The sequence below is a fragment of the Peromyscus leucopus genome, chromosome 4 (assembly GCF_004664715.2).
Source record: "Peromyscus leucopus breed LL Stock chromosome 4, UCI_PerLeu_2.1, whole genome shotgun sequence".
Lineage (NCBI taxonomy): Eukaryota > Metazoa > Chordata > Mammalia > Rodentia > Cricetidae > Peromyscus > Peromyscus leucopus.
The window spans coordinates 105,655,559-105,678,840 of NC_051066.1; the positions used below are offsets into that span (position 1 = coordinate 105,655,559).

The 23,282-nt window shown below is 49.2% G+C and overlaps 2 long non-coding RNA genes across 2 annotated transcripts; one reads left to right on the forward strand and one right to left on the reverse strand.

Moving 5' to 3' along the window:
• Window positions 1–62: 62 nt before the first annotated feature.
• LOC119087895 lies at window positions 63–8,708 on the forward strand. The gene is made up of 2 exons (XR_005091407.1): window positions 63–1,055; window positions 8,308–8,708. It is a non-coding gene; the product is annotated as an uncharacterized LOC119087895 (long non-coding RNA).
• LOC119087894 lies at window positions 6,304–19,868 on the reverse strand. The gene is made up of 3 exons (XR_005091406.1): window positions 18,437–19,868; window positions 9,597–9,670; window positions 6,304–6,949 (listed from the first exon to the last, which is right to left on the reverse strand). It is a non-coding gene; the product is annotated as an uncharacterized LOC119087894 (long non-coding RNA).
• Between the last annotated feature and the right edge of the window lie 3,414 nt (window positions 19,869–23,282).

Genomic DNA, 23,282 nt, shown 5'->3' on the forward strand with positions numbered 1-23,282 from the left:
TCGGTGAGTGTGTGCATACTCCCGGGCTGCCTTGGCATGGCTTGCTTTTATTTCCAGTGAGTGAGAAGCAGTGAGAGTTGGTGTGGGGAAGCCCAGGATATTTTTGCACAAACCACTTGTTCAAAGCCTGTTCTGAAGGAGCCTGACCCGCACAGGGAAGGAGAACTCAAGAGTCACAAGACCTCACTAGGCCCTGGGGTGCGGTCCTAGGCGACCAGAATTCAGCAGTTCCTCCTACTGCTTGGCAGCAGCCCGGTCAGCAGGGGAGGCGACTGTTGGAGGAGAGCTGGGTTCCTGCCCAGACCAGGAGTGAGCGGCGGACTGCCACCCCAGACCAGGTGTGAGCAGCGGAATGCCACCCCAGACCAGCGGACTGCCACCCCAGACCAGGAGTGAGCAGTGGACTGCCACCCAAGACCAGGTGTGAGCAGCGGACTGCCATCCCAGACCAGCGGACTGCCACCGCAGACCAGGTGTGAGCAGCGGACTGCCACCCCAGACCAGGTGTGAGCAGCGGAATGCCACCCCAGACCAGTGGACTGCCACCCCAGACCAGGTATGAGCAGCGGACTGCCACCCCAGACCAGGTGTGAGCAGCGGACTGCCATCCCAGACCAGCGGACTGCCACCCCAGACCAGGTGTGAGCAGCGGACTGCCACCCCAGACCAGGTGTGAGCAGCGGAATGCCACCCCAGACCAGGTGTGAGCAGTGGAATGCCACCCCAGACCAGGTGTGAGCAGCAGACTGCCACCCCAGACCAGGTGTGAGCAGCGGAATGCCACCCCAGACCAGGTGTGAGCAGCGGAATGCCACCCCAGACCAGGTGTGAGCAGCAGACTGCCACCCCAGACCAGGTGTGAGCAGCGGAATGCCACCCCAGACCAGCGGACTGCCACCCCAGACCAGCGGAATGCCACCCCAGACCAGGTGTGAGCAGCGGACTGCCACCCCAGAGCCATGAGGTCTGCAGTCCTCTCAGCCTGGTCACTTGATCCTCATCCTTTCCCTTTCAGTGAGGAGGCTGTTTACTCCCAGAAAGTCAATTGTTCCCAGGTAAGAACAATCTCCTTGGTAAAGAGCCTCCTCTCCTTCTCAAGGAGGGAAAGAGCCCGGTACTCAGAAGCTGTCCTCAGAGCCCGATCCACGGCAGAAGGAAAGAGGCCCTGCAGGTAACACTGCCTAGCAACCCCTGCTGGATTAGTGGGGACACCGAGTCAACAAAGACAAAGTTCAGGGGAGCCACTGTCAAAACGGAGCCCAAAGATTGTCCCTGACAATCAAGCCGCCAGGCATCGCTCTGCTGCTGCCAAAACTCCCACAGTTCCATGAGCATCCTCTTGATTGTAAGTTTACACACACCATACTAACAAAGCACAGTGACACTGCGTTCCAATGCAATAACATATTTTAGCATAATGCCCTAAAATCCTATTACAAACAGAATGTGCGAACACAGATTCGTGTTTTAATTCAACATTTTAAAAACACAGCTCTTACCAACATTCCAATCTAAAACTCCAAGGCAACCCACCCTTCTAACAGATAGCATGACCCCCAGCATCTGAGTGCAGACTCTTAATATATGAAACAGAGAATCTAGGCTCCTCAGGGGAAAAAAAAAAAAAAAAGGATGAGGTCTGTGTTATTGGAACACAGTTCGACCTCAACTCGCTCGAACACTTTTCTCAGGGACCACTTCAGTGTCGGTGACTCTGGGTTTGTGTTGGGCAAGGTGCTGCAGGACCCAAGCCATGATCGGTGCTCATGGCTTCCTTAACAGACTATTCACCATGGCATGTGTGTGGCCCTGTACACCCTGGTTGTGAGGCCAGAGCACTCCCCAGTTCTGGGCCTCTCGAAGACCCAGTCAGATACACCGGGCTGTGTAGCAGGGATAGATTTCTAAAGCCCTTGACCTCTCTGCTTATCTCTCCCTGCTCATTACCCCACACCCCAGGCTTCTGTGAACTGGGGCTGGTTTGGGGGCAGGGTGGGTAGGGGGAGTCCTGGGGATCAGCCTTTGAATACACTGACATAGGCCTTCCTCACCATCTGGGTTACAGGGTAAAGATAGGCTGGACCTTGAGGCAGTGTGAGCTCCTTCCGACCTTGGGGAACTATAGACCACGTCTGGGCTTTGTGACCCACCTGTGACTTTGGAGCAATATGTTGCCTTACTAATCAGCATGCTCCAACCCACTCTGCTTTGGCCCTTGCTCTCCCAATGGCCTGGGCCCATGCCCCCTCACTTCCCATGGTGTGTTCAGGAGCTTTTATGGGTCCCTCCTGCTACAGGCTTCTCACCAGTGGCCCCACGGGCTGAACTATGATGAAGCAGCCCCATTTTTTATGGATTCCTTTCCCTAGGCTAATTTCCTTTTCTAGGTGGTCATTCATTTCTTTCCTTCCTCACGCTCCAGTTCTCAGCAAAGCTGGCCCCTAGAATCACCATTTAAAGTCCCACGGCCCGAGTACAGGATACAGCCATCAAAAATGGTCAACATTCCCCAAATGATGCTGCTGTGCCGCTAGGATTCAGAGCTGTGGGCTGAATATCAGCTCCTGGAGACCAGGACCTCTTCTAACTTGTTCCTCGGTGTCTGGTAACCGGGACAGCAGATGCTCAACACAGAGCTATCCAGTGAATAAGCCATACGGCTGAACACACTTTTTAATCCTCCGCATAGGGTGGTGGTGGCGCACACCTTTGATCCCAGAACTCAGGAGACACAGGCAGGCAGATCTCTGAGTTCAAGGCCAGCCTGGTCTACAGAGCGAGTTCCAGGACAGCCAGGCTACACAAAGAAACTGACTCAAAACTCAAATCTCAAAATTAAAAAAAAAAAAAAAAAAAAAATTTCCACATAGAAAAAACTTATAAACAGCATACAAGTTTTCCCAGTGAAAAGCAAATTTCTTCCTGCTCTAGGTTAGGTTGTCATAAAAGGCAAAGTCCACTAGCTAGGGTGGAGGAGGGGCATCCTCTGCAGGAGGGAAAGTGGTCCACAGGGCCAGAGGTATGGCCCAGCACTCTTAACTCTCCAATATTTCCACGATGGAGATTTTCTTGCCTCCTTGCTCAGATGTTGCCATCACCTTGCCGGTCTCATCCCACCCCCCCACCCCCACCCCCCAGAGCGTCATGATAATGAGCACCCTGCTCCCTGCTCCCTGCTCCCTGCTCCCTGCTCCCTGCACCGGGGTGACATTGAGAATCAGATGAGACACCAGCTGTCAAGCAGCACCCTCAAGCCCGAGAGCCCTCGCGGCATCCAGCCTGGGCCTCGCCGTTATTAGGAAACACGTCACCGAATCTGAACAGCTGGAACTGTCCTGCAGCTGTGCTGCCTTGCCAAAGGTAGCCAGAGGCTCGGAGCGTCCAAAGTCACCTGACTTAGAACTGAGGCCAGCTTTGCCTCTCCCAAAGCCATGGAAGCCGCAGATCCCAGTCTGCAGGATCTGAGGATGCCCATGCCCGGGCATGCCAGGTGGCCAGGAAGGGCGAACAGCTCACTTTCATGACTGTCTCACCGCTCTCAATTGTTTGCTCACAAGAGGGGAGGAGGTGGTGGGAAGCTGGGCCATCCAGTCACACGGGGTAAGTTGACCCGCTGCCAGCCAATCCCGTCTGCCAGAGCTGGCGCTGGAAAGGCCCTGGCCCCATCTTGCCAGGACACTTTATCTTTGTCCCAGAACACAAAACGAGCCTTGTCTTGGCCCCTGCAGTACCAATTCCACATGCTCCTGACTGCCCCGGCCCCTCTGCCCCTAGAAAGGCGGACTTTGTCAAGTCCAAAGACTAACTTGTTTCTTTTTCACCAAAATGTGGTGGCTGACCTGGCTGATTTATCTTGGGAAAATGGTGGCTGGGGGAGGGGAATGAGGTGACAAGTAAGGGCACGATCCAAAACGCCACGTAGACGGTCTCACTCAGGAGCAACAGTCGTGTATTGAGTGCAGTTCCGGGGCCTCAGGACGGTCCTCAGCCTTACCAGGAGCACAGAAGCCACCACCAGCTACTCTTTGCCTGCTTGTTTTGTTTTAGCCTTTAGAGCTTAAACATAAAAAGTGTCTTTGACTAGAAGCAGCTTGTTATCACCCTTGAGTATGAATTAGTTTTCATGAAAACGAAGAGGTGGGTTAGAAGCAGGACAAAATGGTCACAAGGGGAGCCACTGTAGGTTGAAGAGGGAGGCGTGGGAGACAGGAGGGGAACCAGGCCTGGTGATGTTCAGGACAAGCATTCAAGGAAAGAGAAGCAGGCACAAAGACCCAGGCACATGTGTACATGCACACACTTGCATACAAAATATGCACATGTATTCACATAGATGTGTACATAGTGCACACATATGCTCATATACACATAAAACAGGGACATATGCATACATTCATGCACACGCACATGCACACATACTCAGGGTGGCATATTCATATGTGTATCTACACATACAGGCCCCAGTGGTGCAGGGCCTCCCAGAGACAATGAAGAGGCCAACATAGTCAGGTTCTTACTGTATATATGCATCTGTGTGTATGTATATGTTATATATATGTGTGCAGCTGTGTGTGTGTGTGTACTTATTTGTGTGCGTGTGAGTATATGTTTATTCATGTGTGCCTACAACTATATATGTCCATGCAAAGGCACATATCTATGCCTGCATATATGCTCATATGCATTATTAAGATCAATCCACATGAGTCTATTTAATGGGTAGTAGGGATTTATTAAGATATAAATTGAGGAAATACACTCACGATCACAGAACGGAGTAGACCGCTGAAGTCATCCTCTGATCTGACCGGTAAAGAATCCACCTGGCATTTGATCACACCAGGAAGCAGGAAGCAGAGAGAAGGGACTCATGACCCTTCTCCCTTACCTTTTAAGAGGTCACTGCCTCCTTTGGGCCAAGATCATGGGCAGAGAAAATACTAGTACATTCATGTTCATATGTGTGTGTGTTTACATATATGCACATGACTTGCCAGCATATATGTGTATTCATGAATGTGTGCATGTGTGTGCCCATTTTCATGTGCTTGTATGGATGTGCATAGTTATGTGCATGCTGTGTGTACGTGTATGTGAATGTGTGTGCATAAACACGTTTCCATGCATGTACATGGCTGTGTGTGGTGATCACATGCATATGAGTATGTGCATGTGTGAACACAAGATAATGTATATGTGAGTATATGTAGCACAATGTAAAAAAAAAAAAAAAAAAAAAGGCTCTGAGGGACCGGGTGACTCTTGGCCATATAATTTTACATTCATTCTGGATGACACACGAAACTGTAAGAGCATTCAAGGGATGACATAAGTCTCCTCCTGACTATTGTATGAGAATAGGTTGGGTGGAGGGTGATGTGACCATCAGGTAAGAGCGTCATCAGCTGGGACATGTAGTTCAGGGTAGGCCAGGGAGAGTGGATGGGCTGAGGAAAATAAGCTTCAAGTTGGGGACTGAATGAGCCCTTGATGTGGGAAGTTTCGGTCTGGCCCCCCTTCACTCACCAAGCAACAGTGGAAAAATCCACCTCCCTTTCTAGGCCTCAGTTTCCCTTGTCTACCACATAAGGTCTGAGGAGGTGGAGCAGCTGGCGCCAAGGTCTTCCGCAGTAGGCACTGGCAGCCCTATATTTGGGGCCTTGGCTCTCGGGCTGTGATCCAGTTACTAATCCCAGCAGGCCTGGATGCCCCATGGCAGCTGCAGAAACCTGGGGATGATGCTGTAGCTTAGGGAGAGTTGCCTGTTGTCTGCAGAAACTGGGACAACTAGAGACTTGAGACTTGCCTGCCCACCCACAGGCTGGGAACGGCTGGTCTGATGTCACCGTTCAGCTGGAGGAGTACAGGCTACCAACCCAGGGCTTCCTGAGCCCCTGAGGGGACTGACGTCCCAGCCACAACACCTTTCCAAGTGGTCCAGCCTCAGCTCGGGGGCTGTGCCCACGCTCTATGGCTGACCTCAGTGCACCTCTTCAAACCTCTCTGCGGGGCTCTTGACCAGGTAGACATCACCACCTCTGTTTTATTGAGTAGAAAACTGAGAATGAAAAAGTAGTGGGCAGCAGAGCTAGGAGGGAACCAAGGTTAAATAGTTCTTCCACCATTCTTTGCTGCCTCTCAAGGGTGCAGTGGATGTGTGGAAAAGAGAAAGAGAAGCTAAATATGTTTTAATAAATATAGACATTCACACCCTCCTGTTTTGTCGGGGCTGAGGACTTTCAAACAAAAGCTGCTTTCTGCAGCTGAAGTGCGGCCCTTTTGTGAAGTGGATAAGCCCCCTGGTCATTGTTTACAGCTTTTTGCTGCCCATTTATTCCTTTGTAACTGCAGCAAATTTTTTTTTCAAGACATATACATGCTGGGGACTCTATGAGGCTCCAGGGAGGGGACCGCAATAATTAACAGAAAATGACTTAGTTCCTGAACCCACTGGTTTGCGCTGCAGTTGAAAGATGTCCTCTTCTGGCTGTGGTTTCTGCTCCGATCTCTGTACCAGAAAAATGCAGGGGCCTGGTGAGGTGCTGTGATTTCACCGGGGGAGAGACCTGATCAGAATTCAAACCCAGCCTTGTGGCTCATGGCAGCGGTAGTCAAAGCACCGCCGGAGCAGCCCGCCCTGAGTCAGGCAATTTGATTAGGGTTTAGTAGAGGGATTACTCACAAAGGAAGACAAGACTACAGGGGACCACAAAGCACTCATCAGGACCCTCAGTTCACAGTAAGAGGAAAGAGAAGTCCGTCGGCGGCTGCAGATAGATGAGGACTCCCAACAGAGCTGGGGTTTCGGTGGAGGGCTTGGCGATCCCAAAATGACCCTGTATCAGTAGACTAGGAATAAATACTCCAACTTCACTGTCGTCTCTCCTTCCACATCCTTCCAGAGTTATCCACAGCTCAGATCATGGTCATGATGCTTGTAGGACAGATTCTGGAGGAAAGAAGGATACAAAGGGGACCTGGGAGAAAACCATGGGGTCTTCAGCCAAAGTTAAGATGCTTCTGAATCAAGTGCAGCTCATTGGGCCAGGGAAAATCTAGACTCAGGACCAAGCGGGTCATAAGTTCCGTGGTGCTCCTCACTTCAGGCCAACAGGAATGTGAATGTGTATGCATTTACGGTTGTCCATGTAATCTTACATTCACTCTGGATGACTCAAGAAGCTGTAAGAGTATTCAGCCGGTGACATGATCTAATTTGCATTTTCAAGAAAGTCTCCTGACTGTTTTGTGAGAATAGATTGGATGGAGCATGACCATCAGGTAAGAGTGTCATCAGCTGGGCCACTTAGTTCAAGATGGGGTCAGGAGAGATCGGACAGGCTGAGGGAGATAAGCTTCAAGCCGGGGAATGGATGAACAAATGGAGGAGCCCTTGATGTGAGAAATTTAGGTCTGATTCCTATTTGCCCCATCACCTGCCTCCTATGAGATGGTCAGGGGACAAACACTGATGGCTGACGGCTCTTCTGACAGCCTCAGGGTTCGAACTTGGCTACCATCTGTCTGGATTGCAGCAGACTTCTGAAGGCTTCCACTCTGCTGGGGCTCTCTTGAGGGAGTGGGGGAGCAGACAGAACAGCAAAAATGTGGGGAGAAACTTTGTCAGTTTTAAGGGGCAGGTAGGGGGTGAGCCTGAACAGCCTGGGAGCTAGCATGGGGACTTTGGTTTGTTCCAGGCTTGTGTGAGCTCACTGGAAACTAGATATCCTTGCCTGAGGTAGTTGGCTGCAGGGGGTGGATAAAGGAAGTAATGGCTTTATCCAACAAACAGAAACCCGATTCACAAGGTTTCTGAGGAATGCCGAGTTTAGGTTTTGTTTATCCGCTAGCAGTCTTTCTGTTTACCCAGTCAGAGTCCACCCCGAGCTGAGCCCAGACTGTCATTCAGGACACTGGCTGCTGGCTTTGGACCTAACAGTGCCTTCATTTGAAAAATGGAATAATTACTTGTAAGGGTGAAATAAATGCCATGTGTGAAGCGTTTAGGAGATGGCTTGGCACAGAGTAGGCACTATTATTGCTAATAGCTATTACGACTACACACACCTCACCCAGACATCAGAACAGGAGCCATATTGAGTGTACTACAGACTTGGACTCATTTCTCACAAAAAAAAAAAAAAAAAAAAAAAAAAACCCTGTGAGATTTTGGTCTCTCTTTCAGAGCTCAGTTTGGCCCAGAGATTTCAGCCCTTCCTCAAGGACCCACAGCTTACAGACAAAGAGAGGTGTGCCTCCACCTCTCAACCCAACGAAATCTTTATTCTTGTTGCTGCTTCTCCTCAGATCTCTCCCAACGGGTCACTGAGGCCCTGAGAACTCATTCCAGACGAGTCCTGCTGGGCCCTCTCACCAAGGCTATTCCTGAATTCAGTCAGCATCACACCTGAGGGGCAGAACTATGGAGCTAGTTCTGTTCCCATTCTTGAAGAAGGAAACTGAGGCTCAGGGAGACAGAGGAACTCTCCCAAGACTTCTCAACACATGGGCAGAGACAGCACAGGTATCATTTCCCCCGAGAGACAATCCAGTCTCTAGGACCCCAGCATCACCTGGAAGTACCCCTTGCTAAGCCCAGCAGCGCCCCCACCCATCTCCCTGCTTTATGACCTGTTTTATGAGCCAGAGGCCCGCCAGCTTCTGTGTTGCCATGGAAACAAACCTCGAACAGATATCCTGGTTGCTCATTCTGGAGTTGATGATTTTTGTTGTTGATTTTGTTGCCTGTGTATACATGTGTGTGCGTGGCGGGGGGTGGGGTGGGGGTGTGCACAGATGCATGCAGATGCATGTGGAGGTCAGACAAGAGTCTGATGTCTGGTATCCGTCTCCATCCCTCCTCACTTTATTTACTGAGGTAGGATCTCTCACTGAACCAAGCGCTCACAGACATGGCTAGCCTAGCTATCCAGCTGGCTCCAAGGGTCTATTATCTCGGCCTCCCAAGGGCTAAGTTACAGGTGAGCCATCAGTTCTACCTGGCATTTGAGTGGGATTTAAGAATCTAAATTCTGGCCCTCATACTTGTGTGGCAAGTGTTTTAGCCAAAGAGTCATCTCGTTATCTTACAGGGTTGGCAGTTTTACGCCAGGAGCCCAGTGTTGGAGATAAGGACTGGAATCTGGGCTCCAGGGCTACACAGAGCCTGCCTGTGTCTCCTCTACCCCAGTTCAGGCTGTGCCCAAAGGGCTCAGGACTCACAACCTAGAGGTCAAGGGGTTGCCGTGGGGTTGGGGGAGTCTGCAACACACAGGGAAATACAAGGGCACACTAAACAGGGCTTGGAGATCCAACAGAGCTGGGCTGTCGACCCGCACGGTCCAGGACATGCAGAGACAAGAGGACAGCCAACGTGAAAGGTGTCACAGTGGTTTACAAAGGCACACAGATGCGCACTCAAAAACAGAGGTGCCCACACAGCAGCCGCAGGAAGAGATGCCCACGGGCAACACAAATCCAGAGTGGTGCCCAGGTGCCCAGACTCCAAGACATACAGAGGACATTTGGATACCCACAGATACAATGCCAACACACATAACACACACACTCAAAGCACACAGACACACACCGCTTACCATCTGTGTGACCCAGGCACCTTGTCCCACCTCCTGAAGCTTTAGTCTTATCCTCTGTCACAGGGGTATCAACGCTGTAATTCATGAGGACAGAGGAAATCAGCAGAGTGCTCATGCCACCCTCCCCCCACCTCTATTTAGCCAGTCAACCCACATTCATTAAGCACTTTTTTTTCTGTGCCAGGAGAGAAGTGAGCTAGGAAGGATTCACTGAGCTCTGGACATGTCTGCTCCCTTGGGGATATTCCAGCCCAGGGGTGCACAATCTCCTGCTCTCATCCCACAAAAATCAGACCGCCAAAAAGTGAAAGCAAAATGAGATTACGTGCTCCTTCACCAGACCCTACCCTGCTGATATGGAATGGCGTCTCAGGGGTACCAGAATCTCTCCTGCTTTCCTAGACTTGAGGTCTAGAAAGGGTGCCCAGCCCAAAGGAGGACTTCTAGGGCTCTTCTCCATATCCAGAGACCCCTAGCCTTTGTGCAGAGTGGCCATGGCTGAAGCCTATTTATGGTTGCCAGGGAACTGAATGATTTTCCATGAGGCAGGCAGTTTGTGAGGGTGCTATCTCCCCTCACTCTCCAGGTAGCCTTGAGATGCTCTGGATTTCCAGCCTGGGTAGGCTGCATATTCGTTGATCACTTGGCACAGGGCGACAGAGTTGCTCAGGATCTTGCTTTCTACGGATGCTCAGCCCTGCTTACTAGGAGAAAGGCATGAGGAATGATCACAGTGCCATCCTTGTCTCCAAGGTCACGACCAAGGCAGGCCTAGGGTTCAAGGCAGACCTGGAGGATCCACCACAGCTCAGCCAGTGACCTTGGCTGAGAGACTCCCCACCCCACCCCCACCCTCCACCGGTGAATCAAATGTCTTTGTCTGACCTAAGGAGATTACAGGCTTCCTCCCACCTGACTCCTGGAATTGGGGAGAGCCTAAATTAAGGATGAAAGCAGAAGTGTCCTGAATAATTAAAGAGGCAGGTGGGCCTCTATCTATCACCTTGGAAGGATCCACAAGGCTGGTCAGTAATATTGTACAAGGCTACTCTTCCCAACTCCACTGCATAAAACTCGGAGTCAGAAAATTGCACAAGGCCCAGTAACTCTAACTTTGGGTGCATACCCCCAAACAACTCAAAGCAGGATCTCAAAAATAAATTTGTTGGAGCTCGGGTCAAGCGTAGTCGGTAGAGTGTTTGCCCATCGTCCGTGAGGCCCACGCTTGATCCCCTGGGCCACCTAAAATGCCTATAATCCTAGCACTTGGAAGGTGGAGACAGAAAGATCAGACATTCAAGGTCATCTTCAGCTAGATAACGAGTTTGAGGCCAGCCTAGAATATATGAGACCTTATCTCAAAGTAGTCCCAATAGCCAACATGTGGCGGCAACCTGTGTCTGCTGATGAAAGAACAGATAACATATACTGTGCAAATGGTGGGATAGTATTCAGCTTCAAAAAAGAATGAATGAGTTTCTGCCGTTACAATATACATAGACCTTGAGTGCATTATACTAAGTGAATAAGCAAGTCACAGAAGAACAAATACTGTGTGCTTCCATTTACATGAGGTTTCCAGAATAGTCAAATCCATAGCAACAGAAGGAGCAGTAGTTGACAGGGTGGAGAGACTGTGTTTAATGGATACAGAATTTCAGTTTTAAAAGGTAAGGAGGTTCTGAAGATGGACTGTAACAATGATTGCACAACAGTATAAATGCACTTACTGTGAATGGGCCATGTTAAAAGCAGCTAAAATGGTAGATATTACGTGATGGAATATTATATCTTTTTTTTAAAAAACACGGCAACTGTGCACAGTGGCACACAGTATGTGTTCTATAAGCACCGGTTGGAAGAATGGAGGGTGACCTCAGCCATGCCCAGAATATTCTCATGATATTCCTGTGGTGCTGTATCTTCAAAGATGTCAATGTGGAAAGACGCCCCATGCAAACAGTACTGAGCCAGAGACCGGGCTGAAATCACCGGCTGGCTGTGGACTCTTATTCACCCTACGTTTCAGCAGACTCTTCCAGTAGAGACGTAGGTGTGTGGAAGCTGCTGATGTTCAAAAGGAGTTCTGAGATAGCCGTGCTCCCTCCATCCCTTCAAGTGCCCGTGGTGATTCTTTAAAACCTCCCAACAGGCCTGCAAGGTCACAGTGAAGGTCACACCTACCACACATCAGGCCTGTCCTGGGCTCAGAAGACACCCCTCTATGGAGCTTACACTGTAGCAGAAGAGAGTAACAGCAAATGGAAAACTTAAAGGAGTTTCAGGGAAAGGTGCTAGGAAGACAGGAATAGAGTTCTGGGGGAGGGGAGGTCAAGAGCAGAGCTAGAGAGTACTAATTTCACCAGGAGACCGAGAAAGTCTGGCTGGGGAGCGGCGGTTAAGCACATACCTGAAAGAGATGTAGAAAGAAGCCATTTGGATCCATCTGGGACAAGAGCCTTGGGTGGGGGCATCCCTAATACATCCGCACAACAGCCAGGCGACCACTGGAGCTGGAAGGCACACTCTTTGCAAAGACCCAAGCTTTAGAACAGGAAGTCACCTGCCTCATAGTAGGATCATGTGGGCCTATCTGACTAAGCCAGGGCTCTTAACTATAAACGGATGGACTTTTCCCAGACAGGAAGCCACAAAGCATGAGCTGAGCACATGTTAGTGTCAGACATGATAGGAATTGCAGAAGAGCACCTGTCCTTCTGGAGCTGCCACTGAGTCCATGTGATTGTGTACATGTGGGAGCAGTCTTAGGATGTGTGCCCATGAGTGTACCTACCTCCGAGTGCAGATGTGCCTGAGTATACATATATATTATTATGTTCTGGCTCCCATGAGGTCAACAGTGATTTCTTAGCCACCTCCACCTGTAAGTGTGGGTGGGTATCTTTGTCCCACCTCATGCATCTACAGGAAGGTCTTCATGTCCATCAGGGTACAGCATCTGCATTCAAATGTCTACAACCAAGCATATACATGCACACCATGGTCACACAGTCTCCAGAGTTCTATCCAGTTAGTGTGATTCCCTAGGTTATAATATAGGTCTGCCACTGGCCTGATATGACCTTGGGCAAATTTAACCCCCTCTTTGGTTCATCTTCCATATCAGTAAAATGGGAATAATCATTTTTTTAAAAAAACGACTTTATCAAGTTGTTACATAAAGCACTAGATCAGAGGATTACATATGGCCCAGAAATTCCAATTCTGGAATCATATCAATTAATATACATGAAATAAATCCTGGGCACAGCGTGTGAGCTGTTGTTACGTGGAGTTCTGTCTGTGTGTATGCCTGTCTGGGTCTCTGTCCTCCTGAGCACTCCATTCCTTCGGAAGGAAGTGTCTTTATTCGGGCAAACTCTCATGTTTGTCATTTGTGGCCTGTCTCCGGTGACAAAAATCCAATGTAGCTGGCATGGGGACAAGGGGAGGGAGTGCAGGAGAACTCATGCCACAGCTCGGCCAGCTGGACTCTGACCTGACCAGCCAAGCGGCTAAATAGGCAGGCAAGCGAAGGGCAGCCCAGCTTGGGGCCTGGGCCATCTCTAGCTTCGGCCATAGGAATTCCTTTCACATTCCTCTTGCATCTCAGCTGGAGAAGGGGGTATCCCAGAGAAGTCTGGGTCTGTGCCACCACTGTGTCACAGCTGCCTTTCTTGAGACAGCTGTTCTATGATGGCCCTTGGTCTAGCTTGCTGAGTCTTCGTGTGGACTTCCGGAGACAGGCTCTCTCATTATCTCTGCTTTACAAATAAACAAAGACACAGAGAGACAAACTGGTCATGTAAGTCATACAACTGGTAAGTAGAAAGACCAGAGCTCAACCACGTCGTTTATGTTGAATGAGCAGGCCCAGTGAATGAGAGAGTAAACCGAGATTGGAGGTGGGGTAAGAAGAGTAAGGAGACAGAAAACCATGGGGACTGGTGTGGTATCCTCCTGGCAAAGGCTGGGACCAGCTTGGCACCCTGCTGGAGAGGCTCTGGGGAGAGGAAGGGAGTGGCAGATGGGGCCAGATGGCAGGGGCTGGAAGGCATTGGAGGTGCTGGAATTTAAGCCACAGTGAGGTGCCATGGGGATGAGCCACCTGGATCCTTTGGTGTGGATAAATTGGCGAGCTGAGTGAAGGTCTTCAGGACAGCAAATAGATGGCATCAGCCCAGCAGCCCAGGAGAGCCAATTATAACAAAGGCTCTGCAGTCAGTCTGCCAGAGGGCTGGGACACTTTTAGCCAGACAAGTAACCTATAGTTACTGAGCCCCAATTTTCTCATCTAAATCTCTGGTTGAAAAGATTAAAATCACTGTTTCAGTGCCCGACTCATGATACTCAATAAACAGCCATCTATTATTAAACCAGAAGTTTAAACCACTGGCTTACATTATGTATGCATGCACATGGTACACATACATATACAATGCAAATCATTACAAAGTGATTAAAGGACCTAATAGAAAAGATGGACAGCATGCACAAACAGATGGGAAGTTTCAGAAGAGGAAAAGCTGGCTGGCCACGCTAACCCCATGCTAATGAGCCATGATGCCAGAGAGGAAGGATTCTGGAGATGCGATTAGAATTAGACTGGACACAGGAGAAAACGACAACTCGGTGATGGTTTCGTAGCAAACCTCTGACGCAGACATCTCCAGCTGCAGCACCAGCTCTCTGGATGTGGCAGAGGTTGAAGCGCAGCCCCAGGTGCACCATGCTTGGTGGGATAGTGCCCACATCCCTGAGCAAACATGATGGCATTGCCACCTGTGCCAACTTCTTTCAGCACCAAGGCTTCAACCATGATCAGGATGGAAACTCTGTCTCCGGGAAACTGGGCAGCCGCCGAATGCTCTGAGCTGTTCTCAATGCAGCCCTCCGGAGCTCACAAGCTAAGGGGGCGAGAGCGGGGATGGTGGACTGATAGATAAATAAAATGTTCTGTTACATGGTGGCTGAGTCAGTGAAGAAAGTCACAGAAGGGGACTGGAGGAAGAGAGCTGAGGGTGCATTTTTAAATAAGATGCTTGGGCAGGGTCTGAATAAGAAGGTAACGTTTGAACAACAATCTAAACCGGGTAGCGTGCAGCAAGAAAGGGAAAGTCGAGGGTTCATCGACCAACAGAAAGAGAGCCTCTCGGTCCAGCGCCTCCGTGATGCCTCTCAGAGCTGAGAATCGAGGATTCCAGAGCTATCAACAGTAGCTGTGAAGGTTACTGACATAGGGGGAGTATTTCTTCTACAGATATCTTCAAGTAAGAATGTTAAAATAGCATCAAACCAGACTTCAGGTCTGGGCATTTATGGTCTCAAGTAGAGTCTCACTCCTCTTGTATACATTCTGGGAATCCCAACAAGGATACCCTGAATATTTGTTTACAGTAAAGATACCCTAACTCTCTACATCCCTGTGATCTAGAGTTTTGTCTGGACTCCTGTCTGGTTTATCTCATGAGCCATTATGATTTCATTTAAATTTCTTAGCATGGGCTGGAGAAATGCACCAGCCATTAAAGGCTAAGTCTCACAACTCTTTGAAGACAATAATTTTACAATTACCAAAATTACATATATTATATATATAAACACACATATGTGTGTGTATATACACATACATATGACTCTTGCGAAGCTAGGCAGCCTCCCCAAAGCATAGTGGCTATTGTCATCACTTTTGGCATCCTACCAACACTAGATGTTAGGGTCCTACTGCTGAAGACACCACATTCTTTGGTTACAGGATGTCGAGAAACCAAACTGGAATTGAGCCAGAAACTTCCTCTCTGCTGGCTGCATACATAAGTGCTAAAACCTGCTAAGCAGACTGCTGGATGGGGGTGGGGGTGGGGGGTAGAGGGATGATCATCAACGGTCTCGTCCACTCTAGAACATGCTTGCCGCAGCACCTGCTTCCCACTTGCGGGAAAGTGACGTGATTACAGTGGGGGTAACCAGCCTGTACAGGAGGCCCCTTCCATAGAGGGCATACACATTCAGTACCGTAAACCTGGCTGAAAGCCTGTGACTGAGTGAGTCATGAGCCCAAAGGGGAACATACTATTGTTGCTTCCCTAACTGGACAGGTTGCCACACTTCCTTCTAAATATTTATGTTTACAAGCCTATGTTTGTGTCCCTCTTAGGTTGGGGCAGGTTCCCCTCCTCCCCCAAGGAACTATTGAGTGTTTATAATCGTTACAGGAGACGGCATTTTCTTCAACAGTGTAGCCATGGAGGGTCTAGCTGGGAAGAAGAAGGAGTTCAGAGTGGAGAGATAGGGATGGCAGGGAGCAATAAGGGAAGATTTTAATCACAGTACACTGTGTATGTGGATGTACTACTGAAAAATAAATAAATAAAAATAAATAATACATGGATTTTTTTTTAAGGGCCATGAAGCATGGTTTTCCCCTGAAAAGCCCATATTCATGCTTAGGATGTCTTATTCTTTCCCTGAACAGTTATCTTTCTACTCATCCCCATGCATTAAATCCATGTTTAAAAAGCTCTTTTGGAAAGAGGCCATGCTTTGAAAGAGAGCAAGACGGGATTTAAGGGAGGGTTTGGAAGGAGGAAAGGGAAGGGAGAAATGATGTAATTGTATTATGAACTTGAAGAAATATTTTTAAATCTCTTTTAATACCCCACAGCTCTGTTTCATGCTGACTTGTTGTGAAATTCCTTTCTGTAGCCGTCATAGGTTTGGGCTTTCCTTGAGTGGAGCGCTGGGTGAGGAGTAAGGGGACTCCACCACGGGCTGCTGCAGCATAGGAGCCGGATTTCCCTCCCTGCTATCACCAACAGCGAAGGGAAGCATGTGACTGTCTTGGGGAGCGTTTGTTTCCACAGTCAGTCAGTGGAAAGAACAGAAAAGCGGGGTGGTGGGGAAGGATGGAATGCCCGGTGACAGGGTCAGGGGAGCAGGGATGGGAAGTTCAGTGAAGGGGTTAGGGACTGGGCCCCCAGCTGGAGCAGATAACGTGGGGCTCTTGGTTTTACCCACGAATGCCACAGGAACCTATCAGTTTCCTACTGTGAGCTGAGATCTGCACTAATAGGATTCTTCAAGAACAGCTTGTAGAGGAGCAGGGCGGGGGGCATTAGAACTTAGGGTACCTGGGATAGAGGTGGAGGTGGTGGATGGAACATCAGGATTTAGATTTGGGGTGCACCCTGCAGGATCAACTGATAACAGGTGGGAGGCCCTTATCATTATGGGTGTTGTCCTAGTTCAGTTTATGTGGCCGTGATAAGAACACGAGGGCCAAAAGCAGCTTGGAGAGGAAAGGGTTGATTTGGCTTACATCTCTAGATCACAGTCATCACTGAAGGAGCATAGGAGAGGCCATGGAGGAGTGCTGCTTACAGGCTCCCTCTCATGGCTTGCTCAGCCAGGTTTTTATACAAACCAGGACCACCTGTCCAGGGTGGCACTGCCCACAGTGCTGGACTCTCCTCCATCAGTCATCAATCAATAAAATTCCCCTACAGCCTTACCTACAGGCCAATATGATGGAGGCATTTTCTCGATTAAGTTTCCCTCTTTCCAGACGATCCTAACTTGTATCAGTTGACGAAACCTAACCAGCAGCATTGTTATGAAGGCTGACAAGGGCCCCAAGGCTCTTTCTTCAGTACCCCTCCAATCTTCCTGAGATATCTTGTTGACTTTGTTGGAGACTGTTGTCAAGGGCCATCTCCCAGAGCCTGGCCCTGAAGGCCCTGAGCCCCCATATAGCTGAGCCATCCCAGCTCCATAATGGCAGGATGTGAGTTGTTTTTTTACTCAAAAATCAGCAAAGGGGACAGAAAACTCACCAGAGAAACCAGTCCTTGCAGCAACAAGCAGCCCTGTGCCCCTGTGGAGAGAACAGGGGCCAAGCTCTGCAGACGCCTACCCACACCTGCTTCCTTGTCCTTCTCCACAGCCCTGACCAGCCTGGCCTCCTCTCTCTCGGCCCTCCCACCTATCCTCCTAGAAGTAAGAGAGAAGACTTCCTGAACAGCACAAAACTATCATTGTTTAGACTTCACTATAACCCCCATGACCTCTGGGTCCTGTCTGGTCTGTCTCTACTCTTCATGGATTTCCCCCCTCGACCTCCACACTTATCCCCCAGCAGACAGAAGAAGCTATGCCCCAAGCACATGCACAGAGAGGCTCTCACGCCTGTTCATCTCATGTAGAGTCCTCACATTACTTGGTGGCCAGGTCCCACCCATCTGCCAACTTCAGGGCCAGTGCATCCTTCCCAGGTCATACACACCCAGGTAGGGCTCCTTCTGCCCCACAGCCCATTTACCCCCCATCCCACTCATGTTGCACTTCAAGACTGTGGGCACTACAGGTAGCCATGGGCCCACGACATCACCAACAGTGCCCAGCCGTCGGCCCGCTCTCCCACTGAGCCTGATACTGTCTCAAGACCAGAGCGTTCCAAGTTAATTGGAATTAAAATCATTTGAAAGAGCCAACTAGATAGGTTAAAACTTGTTAGTTCCCCCCACCAACCTCTGTTGCCTGTCAGTTACATGCAGATTTGTACTACATGTGTGTCTTCACACACTGGTGCTCCAGGAGAGCAGGACTAAGTGTCATCCATCTCTCTCTAGCAGGCCACCACAGCCTGGTGATGAGGAAGAACTCATAAATCCAGCCCTGACTGTGGCCTGGAGACAGCTGTCAGTTTGTCCCTGGCCATGCATTTCCCACGCAAGACAGCTGCACCCCAGGGAAGGCCTCTGCTCAGAGCCACAGGGAATAGACAGCAGCCTCCGCCTGGGCAGGAGCAGGCACATGCTATCTGCCCTTCCACTTCCTCTCACCTCTTCATGCCAAAGCTGCCCAGGCTCTCTGGAGCTTCCTGGAATTTCTTTCTTGTCTACTTCTGATCAGCTGCCAACCTTGCCTGTTGACACAAGGCCTCTCCCACAGGAGGAAGCCCCGCAGCCATTGGGGGAGCATTTGAGGAACCAAAACACTGCCCCTCCCCCCATGCCTCCGCACACTGCCCCTCCCCCTATGTCTCCGCAGGCCTCTGTCCATGAGAATTCTAGGTCTGACCTTGGTGCAGGCCTAAAGCTCACAGAAAAGGGTCAGGCTGGGCAACAGTGTATCCCATGATGAGAGCCTTCTCACTGCTGGAAGCATCACATCAGGGTACCACAGTGCACACCAGCAGGTCCAATCAACTCAAGCCAGAATGTGTTGGTCAAATTTGGCCCAACGCAGTTTTTCAAAACTATATCACCCCTATGCAGCCCTTTTTGGTGACTTCCCGTTTGCATCTCTGTCGGTTACCATTCTTCTGGTTGCTCAATAAGCTCATTTGCACAACCCTGAGAACATGTTAGCTAACATTTGTAACTGAAAAAAGTCTAGAAGTCACGTGTGCCACAGTTACATTGAAATCAAGATCTTGGCTCCAATTCTGTCCCTTCATCTGAGCACAGGTTCTCAGTCTAGATCTCCAACCTGGATCCCTCATGGAGGCAACATGGCTACCCCAATTCCAGGCGCCATAGATTCACACTGCACATTTCTCTTCTCACTGTGGAACATCGTGAGCTCCCTAGGCCTGGTTAGCTACTCTTTGGGGCCAGCGGAATGGGTATCAGCCAACAAAAGTATCCTTCTGAGGTGAAATGATCCCATCTTCCACTAAGTCCATGGTGAAATCTTCTTCCTGGTGAGCTCCTTCTCATGAACTCCACCCTGTTCTTCCCTGTTTAGTCCTTTCTGTTTTATTCTCCTATTTGTTTTTTTCTCTCACCACAAAGGCGGCCATCACTGAGCCCTGGGTGTGAATCTTGGTAACACTTTTCTGTTCACTAATAACTTGTTTAGGAATGGCCATACAACTTGTTTCTGGCTTATGGAAACGCAAGCAAAAAAAATCTGTGTCGGCTATAAGGAAAGCTTTTGTCTTCCCGACACAGCAAAGGGGCTTGATGACAAGGCCATTCGCTCCCTTGATTTTCCTTTTTCTTTATACCCTGGAGGAGAACCTGGTACATGGAGGTGTGGCGATCATAATGGGGCCATGGGGCAGCAAGTGTGAAAACAAATGTGCCCTTCTCAAGAATGGAAGACAGAACCCAGCATCATTGACATAGACATAGACAGCATCATTAGACAGCTGAACATTCCCTGAGTAGCTAGCTCTTGGAATGCTCTTATTAAAAGAATAAGAGAAGAGGAGGAGGAGGAAGAAGAATAGGAGGAGGAAGGAAGGAAAAGAAACTATTGGTGAAATTATTAAGGCCACTCCACGTAGTTAAAAGGAGATTTATTTAATGGCGTAACTTACAAATGAAGGGGTAGGTAGGTTGAGGGTTCTGGGAAAGATGCAGTGTAGTCCGGTGGTGTTCTCTGGAGAACTCTGTCGGTCCACCTCTAGCATTCAGGCTCCTCTAGCATCTGGGCTCCCAGCAGCAAGAAAGCGTGTCCCGTTCTCTGGTCTTCAGGGCTCTCCCTTGGCCCCACCTTGTAGGCGTAATGGTTACCGAAGCCTCAATGGGGGTTGGAACTTCCAGACCAAAGCTGGAATGGCTACCCTCTACAAGAAACTGGCAACACTTCCTTGTTTAAGTTCAAGGTATTTCTGGCTGACAGGAAGTCTTTTTTGTTGTTTTGACAAAGTAAGATGTGTGAGAATTAGAGACAGCTCAAGCTTCCCTGAATCCCAGTTGCATGTTGTGCACCAAGGGTATTTGCAAAAAGGCCTATCATTCAAGCATCCCAACAAAGGAGCAAGCGTCCGGACGGAGTGAGGGCCCCAAAGCTGGGAGGCGTGCGGCAGGAGTATGTCTCATCTACCCTTATCAAAGGGGCCTGTGGCGACGACAACCCAAAAGCACACTCTGAAATCCAGAAACAACTGCCACGAAGTCTTTTCAGAGCCTTCATCTTGCCTGCTTCTCCTATCCTGTAACCAAAATTCAATGAGAAAAAGCCAGGAGTCCATACATCACAGCCACAAGTACCTCAACGAAACCCAATACCATCTAAATACTCTATGACAGGGGGCTCATTAAGAACTTCCTGTACTAAGGAATGCTACATAGTTTTGGAAAATGAGGTTGGCAAGTTTGTAATAGCATAGAGAAAAGTTTTATATATAAAATAGTGTGTGTGTCGGGGGGGGGGTGGTGTGGGTGTAGTAGAGTACCAACTCTAAGGAAATATTACAGGGAAATAAATCAGTAACGAAATGCACTATTGTGTTAAGAGCACTGTTTGCTTAGGTTGTTCTAAAGACTTTGTTGTGAATTTTTCTTGCTGCTGCTCTGGACTGTCTCCTTGTCTCTTTGCTCTACTGTTGTGAGCAGAGAGAATAAAATTGACTTTTCCTTTGAAGATTCCAGGCCCCCTCCACTGTCTGAGACCATTGCTGGTGTCTCCTTCCAGGAAAGCAGGGAACCAAGGGCCTCAGGGAGGACAGCTCCTCCCGCAAAAGAGGCCCCAATCAAAACAGCTTCCACACCAAAATATCTGATTAACTCTTGAAATTCTTTGAAAGAGCAAAGGGAGTAGTGGAGAAAAGGGAGGTGGCCTGTACTTACAGGAACTAACAGCAGAAAAGGGATGCAAGAGTTGAAGTTTTATGTAAGTTTATGCAAACAGAACACACACCCTGGCACAATAAGAATTCTGATCGGAGCCTCACCTGGAGCCAAGCCTCAGGAGGCTATTCACGGAGCACCTATTAAGTGTCCAGCTTGCAAAGCATTTACAGCCAGGAGTGCTCTAACTCTTACTCTACCAGAGGTAAAGGTGAGATTATCATCCTTCAGACCTGTCAATCAAGCCAGGTTCTGACAAGAAAATGGTCAATGCAGCTGGCCACCTCTGAAGCTGCTCCTATCTGCTAGCCGGGTTGAGCAGGCCTGGAGTATAAGAATATACCCTTCTGATGGGGTTAGTTCTTATAAAGTCCAAAAGTCTGGAGTCTCTGAAGGCTTTTAGAGGATGAGCAACATGAGATGAGCAGCTGGGGTACATTGCACAGACCTGGGCCTACCATTCCTAGGACACCCTCCTCAAGACACGCCTAGCTTTTCATAAGGCCTAGTGGGCTCTTTCTCCAGTGGACACCTTGTCAGAAGGACTTCAGCTGACTCTGATCCCTAACAAAGCATCTATTTCCTGGGCTGTTTAGTTCCTCTTTGTCACATGTCACACTTCTCTGGAGTCTTGTAAATACATGTGCCTTTTGCTAAGAAGTTCCGCCTCCAACTGACCCACCCCCATGAGCGGAGAGATCTGTGGCTGATGCATCTGCCTCTGTTTCCCACACCCAGAATGTTCTTGGAGGTCAAGATAATTGTGTGGAACAAACTGATAAATGAATGTCACCCCTCTACCACAAGACCTAGTCACACAACTGTGGACAATCATCCAGTAACAATAATAACCACAGGCTAAGTCACATTATGTTACTCACACTTCTGAGCAGATATTTTTACATCTGTTTTCTCAACTGTCCCTCTGGTCAACTGAGACATGATACATAATTATTCCCATTAGACAGTTTCAAAAACACAGGAGGCTCTTCCATGTGTAGCTACAGACTCAGGCCTTGAATCCAGCACATCTAATTCTAGAACCTGCTTTCTAACCCATCACATGACGCCCTGAGTTGATTCTATCCAAGTGTGTGGGTACTACTTTGCCTTACTCACTCCATGTCCCTGGGCCAAGTACTTACTAACTCTCTGTATGTGCGTAGTAAATAAAGCAGTGGTTCTCAGGGAGGGGTGCCTGGACTACCAGCATCAGCACCAGCTGGGCATTTGTTGAAGGAGTGAGTCTTGAGTTCCACTGCCATCTACTTCATCACACCAAGACATACTAGACTATACCCCCCTCTGAACACATAGTGAAAGTCTCCAGTCCTTGATGCAGAACTATTCATCTGTGGTGTCCTAGGGTAAAGCAAGAAGGTCATCCAATGCTGGAGCTACCTGTAGTTTAAGCTGTCTCGATTTCTTCCCTCGAGTTGTTGGAAGAAATGTTTCCAGTTGCAATTTCAGGCCTTTGATTTCGGTCTCATCTGGTAGGGAAGATCCAGCCTGTCAGAGGGAGCAGGAGTTGGAGCAGGAGAATCTATTATTAATTACCATGTAACATTGATGAAGAGCCCACAGGGCACCACAGCTGCAGGAGCCGTGGAGAGGCTGGCTCCTGCCTGCAGGGGAAAGTGATTAGCAACATTATAAAAGGAAATATTCATCCTGGGGTGGCCCTGAGCAAACACCTCCAGGGAATGGGAGGTGCTTCTTCTAGAACCTTCCTCCCTGAGCTGGCACAGCTGCCTCAAGGTCCAGGGAGGACATGAAGGAGAGGGGAGTCTGGAGCAAAAGGACTGGACCAGTGGGTCTATATTGAGCCCTTCCAGTGGTGGGAGCAGAGTGCAACTCCAGGGGCCAGAGATGCCCAGCTTCTGACTAAAGTTCTGTCTGTCTGTCTGTCTGTCTGTCTGTCTGTCTGTCTGTCTCTCTCTCTCTCTCTCTCTCTCTCTCTCTTGACCAGCTACTTAGCTGTCCGTGTCACCTTTAAGTCTCTCAACAGTCTCAACTCTATGAAGAGGCAGAGGCTCAGGGTGGTCACATACATAGGGCAGTTGGGTTCAGGCCACCTGCATTTCCTGAGTCCTTGCTTTCTCCATGG